Source organism: Apium graveolens, chromosome 6 (genome assembly GCF_009905375.1).
Source record: "Apium graveolens cultivar Ventura chromosome 6, ASM990537v1, whole genome shotgun sequence".
Lineage (NCBI taxonomy): Eukaryota > Viridiplantae > Streptophyta > Magnoliopsida > Apiales > Apiaceae > Apium > Apium graveolens.
Genome location: NC_133652.1, coordinates 50250507 through 50258932, shown reverse-complemented (window position 1 = coordinate 50258932; position 8426 = coordinate 50250507). Strand labels below are relative to the sequence as shown.

Sequence of the window (8426 nt, the reverse complement as noted above, 5' to 3'; positions counted from 1 at the left end):
GCAACTTCTGTTGCAACACATCACTGCATTCCTCCATGAGAGAAACGGTCTCTAAGTCATCAAGTTTCACCTTCCGAGAAAGTATACCTTTCATAAACTTCGCATAACTAGGCATCTATTCAAGAGCTTCAGCGAAAGGTATGTTCTTGTGAAGTTTCTTGAACACCTCCAGAAACTTCTCAAACTGCTTATCCAACTTTTTCTTCTGCAGCCTCTTAGGAAAGGGAGGTGGAGGATAGATCTGTTTCTCCCCCGTATTACCTCAGGATGAGTGTGTTCAACAGTAGACTTCCTTAGTTTCACTTCAGCTTCCTTCTGCACTACTTCTTCAGCCATAACTTCTTCATCCGAAACTTGAGAGTGTTCAGGATCTGCAACCTTCCCAGACCTCAATGTAATTGCCTTTACCTACTCCTTAGCTTCCCTCTTTCCTGGCACTTCAGTGTCACTAGGGAGTGTACCAGGTTGACGATTTAGAAGGCATTGGAAATTTGTCTAACTTGATTTTCCTAGATCTTGATAGATTCCTCACGGCTCTTGCACATGAGCCTCAACTCCTCCAATTCAGATTTTTCATTAGACTGTTGCAGCTGGAGTTGTTTTCTTGGTGCATATTGTGGTTGCTGTAAACCAGGAGGGTTGTACTGCTTTGCTGGATACTGCTGATAAGGCTGCTGAACCGCATTCTGAGTGTTGCTCCAGCTAAAGTTAGGATGATTACGGTTATTGGGATGATAGGTGGCTGGCACAAGTTGTTGCGATCTCTGAAAGTTGCTCACGAACTGAGCTGATTCATTAGAAATAGCACACTGCTCCATCTCATTAGCACCAGCACAAAGCTCACAGATACTAGTGATCTGATTAACTCCATAATTAGCCAAAAAATCCACCTTTATCGTCAAAGCCTTAAGCTGAGCAGCTATAGCAGTAGCTGTATCTAACTCCAAAATTCCTACTACCTTACCCTGAGATAGTCTCTAAGTAGGATTTTGGTATTCATTAGCAGCCATCAGTTCAATCAATTCATAAGCTTCATCATAGCTTTAGCCCATAAGGCTCCTCCTGATGCTGCATCAAGCATGGGTCTAGAAGTAGCACCCAATCCATTATAGAAGCAGTTAATGATCATCCAGTCAGGCATCCCATAGTGAGGACACTTTCTCAGCATCTCTTTGTAATGATCCCAAGCCTCACATAAAGGTTCCCCAGATTGCTGAGCAAATTGAGTAAGTGAGTTTCTGATTATAGCAGTCTTCGCCATAGGAAAGAATTTGGTTAAGAATTTTTTAGCAAGATCCTCCCATTTGGTGATAGAACCTGGTGGTAGAGAATGTAACCAATACTTTGCTTTATCCCGCAGAGAGAATGGGAAAAGCCTCAACTTAATAGCATCTTCAGAAACTCCATTGAACTTGAAAGTGTCGCAGATCTTGATGAAATCTCTGATGTGCATGTTGGGGTCTTCTGTCGGAGAACCCCCAAACTGAACTGAGTTCTGTATCATCTGAATCGTGCTTGACTTGATATCAAAGGTGTAAGCCAAGATGGCTGGTCGAACAATGTTAGACTGAATATCATTGATCTTCGGTTGAGAGTAGTCCATCAAAGCCTTTGGATTTGCTTTTGGTTCTCCCATTGCAATAAGTACCTCTTCTTCCTTCTCAACGAAGATCTCTTCTTCAACTTTCTCCTCGACTACAACTTCTTCTTCAGATTGATCTAGTGTTCTCTTATGAGATCGAGAACACGTATGCATACACGCTCACTAGAGTACCTGAAACACGATAAGGAATTTAGTAAGTAACAATGTCTGAGTCACTGAACTTTAACGACCAATGATGACAAACACATAAACTGAAAAATTAACACGGAAGTCCCCGGTAGCGGCACCAAAAACTTGTTAGGGAGAAAACACGCGCTAAAATTACACGCAAGTATACGCGTTCGCAAGTAATATAGAATTAATTCTAGTTCGTTCCCATAGGGACTAGTTTAGGCTAACTTTAATCAATGTATCTATGCAACAATGGTATGGTTATTATCCAATGCTAAGACGAATCACAAAGTGAGATTGTTTATAACTAAGATTAACTAAGAGATTATACTAAAGAACATTAACTAAGAGAGTAAAGAGAGTTGAATACTATATGACATAAACATGAGATTCTAACTTCATTAAATACTTTATTCAAGAGCATTTTCATTCTTAACCTTAGCATGTAATGGTGATGACACTAATCACATAACATAAAACTTATAAACGCCAACTTTCATTGTACGAATACCATACTACTAGACATCCACAAAAGAGATAGAAGCTGAATAAACACCAATTATATTGAGACCCTATATGTCTATAGAATTTGACAACATAACGGTTTAATGCACAAGTTATCTATCGTGATTACATAGGGCAAGTAAGATGGTTAAAATTACCTACGAATCATGCATAACAAATACATGAACCTATGCTAGCATGGTAAGTTCTAAACCCTTAAATTCACTTTCGCTTCTTTAAAGATTATCACACTATCTTATAAGTTCACGACGCTCATAAGACGAATGAGCACAACCAATACTAGGTTATCATACAATCACCACACACTAAGGCATCGAAACAAATTAACTAAAAAAATCCATAAATAAATCCGTTAGAACCCCACGATAACGATTAGCCCATAATCGAACTCATCATCAATGTGGGTTCCGATGAAAACATGGTATAATAAACGTAGTCTTTATACTTAATAAATAATAAACCAAGTACGAAACAAGAGTATAGGTTCAAGAATAAGAAAACTAGCATCCAAAGTTACAACTTAAAATAAAGAATCACAAGTATAAACTAGATCTTCTTCGCCTTGGTTGAATTGTGCTCTACGGTCTTCTTGTGCCTTCTCCTTAAGCTCTGGTATGTCTTGTTATGAAAAACGAACATAAGTTATGTTTATATAGCAGCCCATGCAGAGTAGAAGTCCATCAATCAGAATCACAAGAGAATCAGGATTCTTTTATCTCGACCTGGCGCGACCGCGCGCTTGACCAGCGAATTTTCTGACTTCTTCTTTTCTTGCTGATTTAAGTTGGTCTTTTCACGAGCTTTTATTATGGACATCATCCTAACACCATATTAGCATGAAAACAATACTAATTCACATGTATTCCTGATAAATGCCTAAAATGCAAAAACACTACAAAATACGTTAAAAATACTAACAACTTGAGTGCAAAACACCAATTCAAAGCTTTAGGAGCGTTATAAAATGTCATAAATGCCACTCAACACAGGTTGACCATGCCCCTGTCTGCTAGAGGTAAGGAAATCTTCTTTCCTAGATTCATTATGTCTATTTTAAATCATAAAGTAACAGACATATAGTTGTTAAATGGTATACATAACACCAAAATAGGCAATTGTAAGCAAGTGTCCAAAATAATATTTGATTCACTTACTACAAAGAACAAGGTAATTATGAGTCTGAAAATCACTCCATTCATGTTGGAGAGATTTAGGACTTACCCTTACCCAATGCCTGGCATGAGATCAAATACATAGTCTATCGCAGCCATGGTCCCTAAACCTGTGGAAGTACAAACACAGGAACACCCATAGGGACCTTCCCAAGCTGAAACCACTTCTTCAAACCAACCATTAGCAGCTAGGAAACCAACCACCTCATCTTCTCAAAAGGATGAGGTGAGTAAAAGGAAGATAAAGGAGGTAACCTTAACAATTATGAATGAGAGTGGTGAGGACCAAACAAAAGTTGAGTCACCCTTGGTCAAGAGAACAAAGAAGAGTAAGAAATCTGAGCTGACCATTTAAACCACCTCTATGTCCTCCCAAAATGATGCAATTGTAAATATGGGGATTAAACAGACTCTAGATACATCCTCTCAACAGGGTGTGTCTATTGAAAATAGCATTCACCCTTATGCATCCTGTATAGAGTCTACACAGCCTGCACTTGATCAAATCCAAGTGTATGGTAGAAGAAATAAGGATGACACACACAGTGATGGCACATCTTTTGAAGCTCCCTCATCCATTCAGGGGGAGCTACCAACACTCACTTCTGAACAACAACTTCTAATCTCATAAATTTTTTCTCCACCTACAATACTTGAATTCAATTCTCAAGTGCAATCTAAATCACGTGACTTGGTTCAAGAAACCTTGCTCACCACCTAGACACTACAATTAGATGGTGAGAGGCTACTAGTTGGGGTAGACCTTGATGACATCATCAAAACTATGGGGGATTCATCAGTTTTTATTGAAGACCCCATGGAGATCACAAATGCACCTTCATGTGCAAATCAGCCTTCACGGGCTATTAGGTTTGAGGGTAGTACTCCTGAGGGGGAGCTGTCTAAATCCTCTCCAATTCAATTGGAGGTTCCTGTACAAGGAACAACTCCCCTCACAACCCTAGAAGAAATTGCATTAGCAGTTGATGCTAGGAGTACAATTGCCAATGATCCTGCTATGGGAGAGACAATTTTATCACATTCCTGTGACAGTACTTTGCAAGAAGTACAAGGGTTTGAGGCTGGTGTAACACCCCCAGATCCGGGATCGGGGATCCGGGTCGTCACGGTCTTTCTTTCCACAATATCACTTAACTTAATTAATAATAAATAACCTCATGCTGTGACCCCACACTAACACACACCACAACCCGTTATAGTCTCAGAGATGAAATTGAAATAAGTACAAGTCCTTGAATCCATAATTTAAAAGTTATTACAACCCAAAATGATTACTTGATAAGTTTACAGTTAATTGCCATTATCTGCCACAAGTTATAATTATACATAATTGGTTCCCAAAAGTAGAATTCCTGATCTACCAATAGATCTACCTCTGCAGCTATAGCAGCTACAACATCAACGGGAAGACGCGGGACGCTTCCCACGCGCTTGCGCTGGGTCTGCTTGAGTCTGGCCATCTTTCCTAATTGTTGTTGTGTGATGAAGAAATGAAGCAAGAGTGAGCATTACAGCTCGCAAGATAATATATAGTGTAAAAAATAATGCAAGTATCTAAATGGATAACTTACTGGAAACCTTTATCAAGTGTAAGGTAATTACTTACTGGATATAAGCTTAAAGGAAGATGAAGTTACCAATTACTTCACTATACTTATACCATTTTATAAAACTACTTGAACTACCATTGTTCAAAGTATTATAGGTTTCAAAAGTTCATCCCATAGATGAGACCACAAGTTGAGACTTGAATAGATTCAATCTTTGAAATATTATTGAATGAAATGAAGTTACGAGATACTTCTCCACAAATAATCATAGTACAATCAGTCCTTGAGTTTTATGGTTAGCTTGTTCAACTCTCGGTAGTCGATGCACAACCTCATGCTCCCATCTTTCTTCTTAACAAATAACACTGGTGCTCCCCACGGAGACACACTGGGTCTTATCATACCCTTGTCCAAAAGTTCCTGCAATTGGGTAGCTAATTTCTTCATTTCTAATGGGGTTAACCGGTAAGGTGCTTTTGAAACTGGCGCCGTCCCTGGGGCCAACTCAATAGCAAATTCAATCACTCTATCGGGTGGTAATCCCGGAAGGTCTTGTGGGAATACATCTTCAAATTCGTTGACTACCAGAATATCTTGTAAGTTGGGCACCTCCTTCTGCGTGTCCACCACATAGGCTAGGTAAGCCTCATTTCCTTTTCGTAGCATCCTTTTGGCCTGGGCCATAGTCAAAAATTTCTGCGTCTGCCTCTTTCCTCTAAATATGACTTCTTTCTTTCCTGGGATATTCAACTTAACTTTCTTCCCCTTATAGTCTATCTGAGCATCATTGCTAGATAGTCAGTCCATTCCCAAAATTACATCAAACTCCCCTAATTTAAAAGGAATCAGATCAACACTAAAAGATTGTTCCCCTATGCCTAACTCACAGGCGGGGTGAATCTGGTTAACAGGAATAACTTCATGATTGGCTATTTCTACTTGTAAGGGTTCTATCAAGGGTTCAGCCTTAAGTCTTAATTTACGCGCAAAGTCTCTTGATATAAAAGATTTAGTTGCTCCCGAATCAAATAAAACATTTGCACTAGCTGAATTTAGAGAAAGGGTACCTGCTATGACATCTGAGTCTTTCATAGCATCCTGGACTGTCATGTTGAAAGTCCTCGTAGTAGGTGGCTTATTAGAAGCAGCCCTGCTTGCTCCTGAAGCTGCTGGTTTATTCCCTGGGCATTCCCTCCTCATGTGGCCTGGTCTTCCACACTGATAACAGATGGTGGTCGGGCTGACACTAGGGGGTTGCGAAGTACACTTGTTAGAATAGTGACCCTCTCGACCACACTTAAAGCAGGTTACTGGCTTCCCTTTACACTCCCCAGAATGCATCCTACCACAAGTATTACAGGCTGGTAATCGGGGTTGAGACTGGTTGGAATAGGACCTTCCTGACTTCTGGCCGCTTTGGCTCACATTCACACCCATTGGCCGCTTAAACCCAGTACTCTTTCCCGGTAGGGACACTGCTCCTCGATTAAATCTAGTTGGGAAGCTCCCTCCTGCGGAACCTCCGCCCATGCTCATGCTTTTCCTTTTTATTCCTTTCTTTTCTCTTTCCTTCTGCATCTGTTCACTTCCGGCTTCTGCAATTATTGCCTTTTACACCAGGGTGGCATAATCAGTAAGCTCAAGGATTGCCACCCTATTTTGAATCCACGGTTTCAGTCCCTGCTGAAACCTTCTAGCTTTCTTTTCCTCGGTGCTCACAAACTCTGGCACAAACCTTGATAACTCAGTAAATTTTGCTTCGTACTCTGCTACAGATAAGTTATTCTGCTTTAGCTCCAAGAACTTGAGCTCCATCTGGTTCTCCATAAACCTCGGGAAATACTTTCCCAAAAATAACTGACTGAACCTCTCCCAGGTTATGATAGCATATGTCTCCATATTTTTCTTGGCCTCCCACCAGTAGTTGGCCTCTCCTTTCAGAAGGTAGGTAGAAAATACAGTCTTCTATGCCTCATCGGTACTTAGAATCTCAAAGGATTTCTCCATTTCCTTTAGCCATGCTCTTGCCTCAACTAGGTCGGCTGATCCGTGGAACTCAGGGGGCTTAAGGGACTTGAAAGCCCTGAAAGAGTTTGCCACATCATTGTTATTTCCTTGAAGGGGTGGGTTGGGTTGACGTTCCAAGTTCTGCCTTAGTAGTTGCATGAACTGTCCCATGGGATCCATGCCTGGGTTTGGTACTGGTTGCTCAACCTCAGTTTCTCCTTCTTCAGCCTCTATCTCAAATCCTTCAACATTATATGTTTCCTCCTCCTCTTCATACAGGGAGTCATCCTGTTCAACATAATCCTCGTCTTCCTCTTCACTGTGTTCTTGGTTCCTACCGTCCTGGTTATGGCTTCCCTGGTCCTCAGATCTAGGGTTCGCCCTAGTTCCAATCTTTCTTGGCGGCATGATACTGATAATTTTTTTTTGGGAAATTCAACGTTAGGTAACAATCATACACAAAATTGTGCCTTGCACATTTCTATAATGGGGAGAATGTATCTCGCAATTCTATTATTTTATGACAGTTCTAATAAGAAGTGCAGTAATAATAATGATAAAAACAGTGATCTCGTCACTAAGGAACTGAACTGAAAGGAAACAAATATATACATAATGCGAGAAATACATAGTTTGATCTGGTCAAAAGTACAACAGTGCTACAGCCATCTGCCCAAAAGTGATACACAAGAGTCTATCCGTCTAGTCAGAGAAATGGATGCTATATACAAGTCAACTATCCCGGAAAATTGGCTCTTACTATGGCCTCGACTCACTAGACGACTAGACTATCCCATCACCGGTCCCGAATCACACACCGAAGCGGGTCAGCTCCCACACCCTTTCCATCACACGACGAAAGATGTAGTCGGCCTGCCTCCTAGAGATCCTGCCGTGCCTGTCCCCCTGGAGTGATTGGAGTCTCGCACAAGCCGTCAGCTCTATCCCCGTCAGCTCCCTCCTCAAGGATCGGGGTATAGTAGCCCTAGTCTCATAAGCTCGGGCACGCCTACCCGCCCTCTCAGCATCCAACTCCCTCCTGACCTCATCCAGCCGGGTCTCAGCAACAGCCACTCGAGTCCTCAGTACATCCTCAACATAGCCATGAGCTAACAAAGACTGCCTATGGGCAGGGTCGAGAGGTGGTGAATCCGGAGCCGCTGGGGGTGCCTCCTCGGTCTGCCTAGGCTCGGGAGTATGGGTCTCTGAGCTGTCATCATAGGGTCTCCAAGATAGTGGTGGAGGGGTAGGAGCTCTGACCACCGGGAGTGAGGGTAAAGGGGTACCAGTGTACTCTACCATAGCTCCGACATGCTCCTCAGCTACTAGGACCTCATCCGGGTCCTCCTCATCTGAACTCGCAATAACCTCCGTCTC

General features: G+C 41.6%; 1 non-coding gene across 1 annotated transcript; it reads left to right on the top strand.

Moving 5' to 3' along the window:
• Window positions 1-1139: 1139 nt before the first annotated feature.
• On the top strand, window positions 1140-1246 carry LOC141669181 (small nucleolar RNA R71). Its single transcript, XR_012553471.1, has one exon. It is a non-coding gene; the product is annotated as a small nucleolar RNA R71 (small nucleolar RNA).
• The last annotated feature ends 7180 nt before the right edge of the window (window positions 1247-8426 follow it).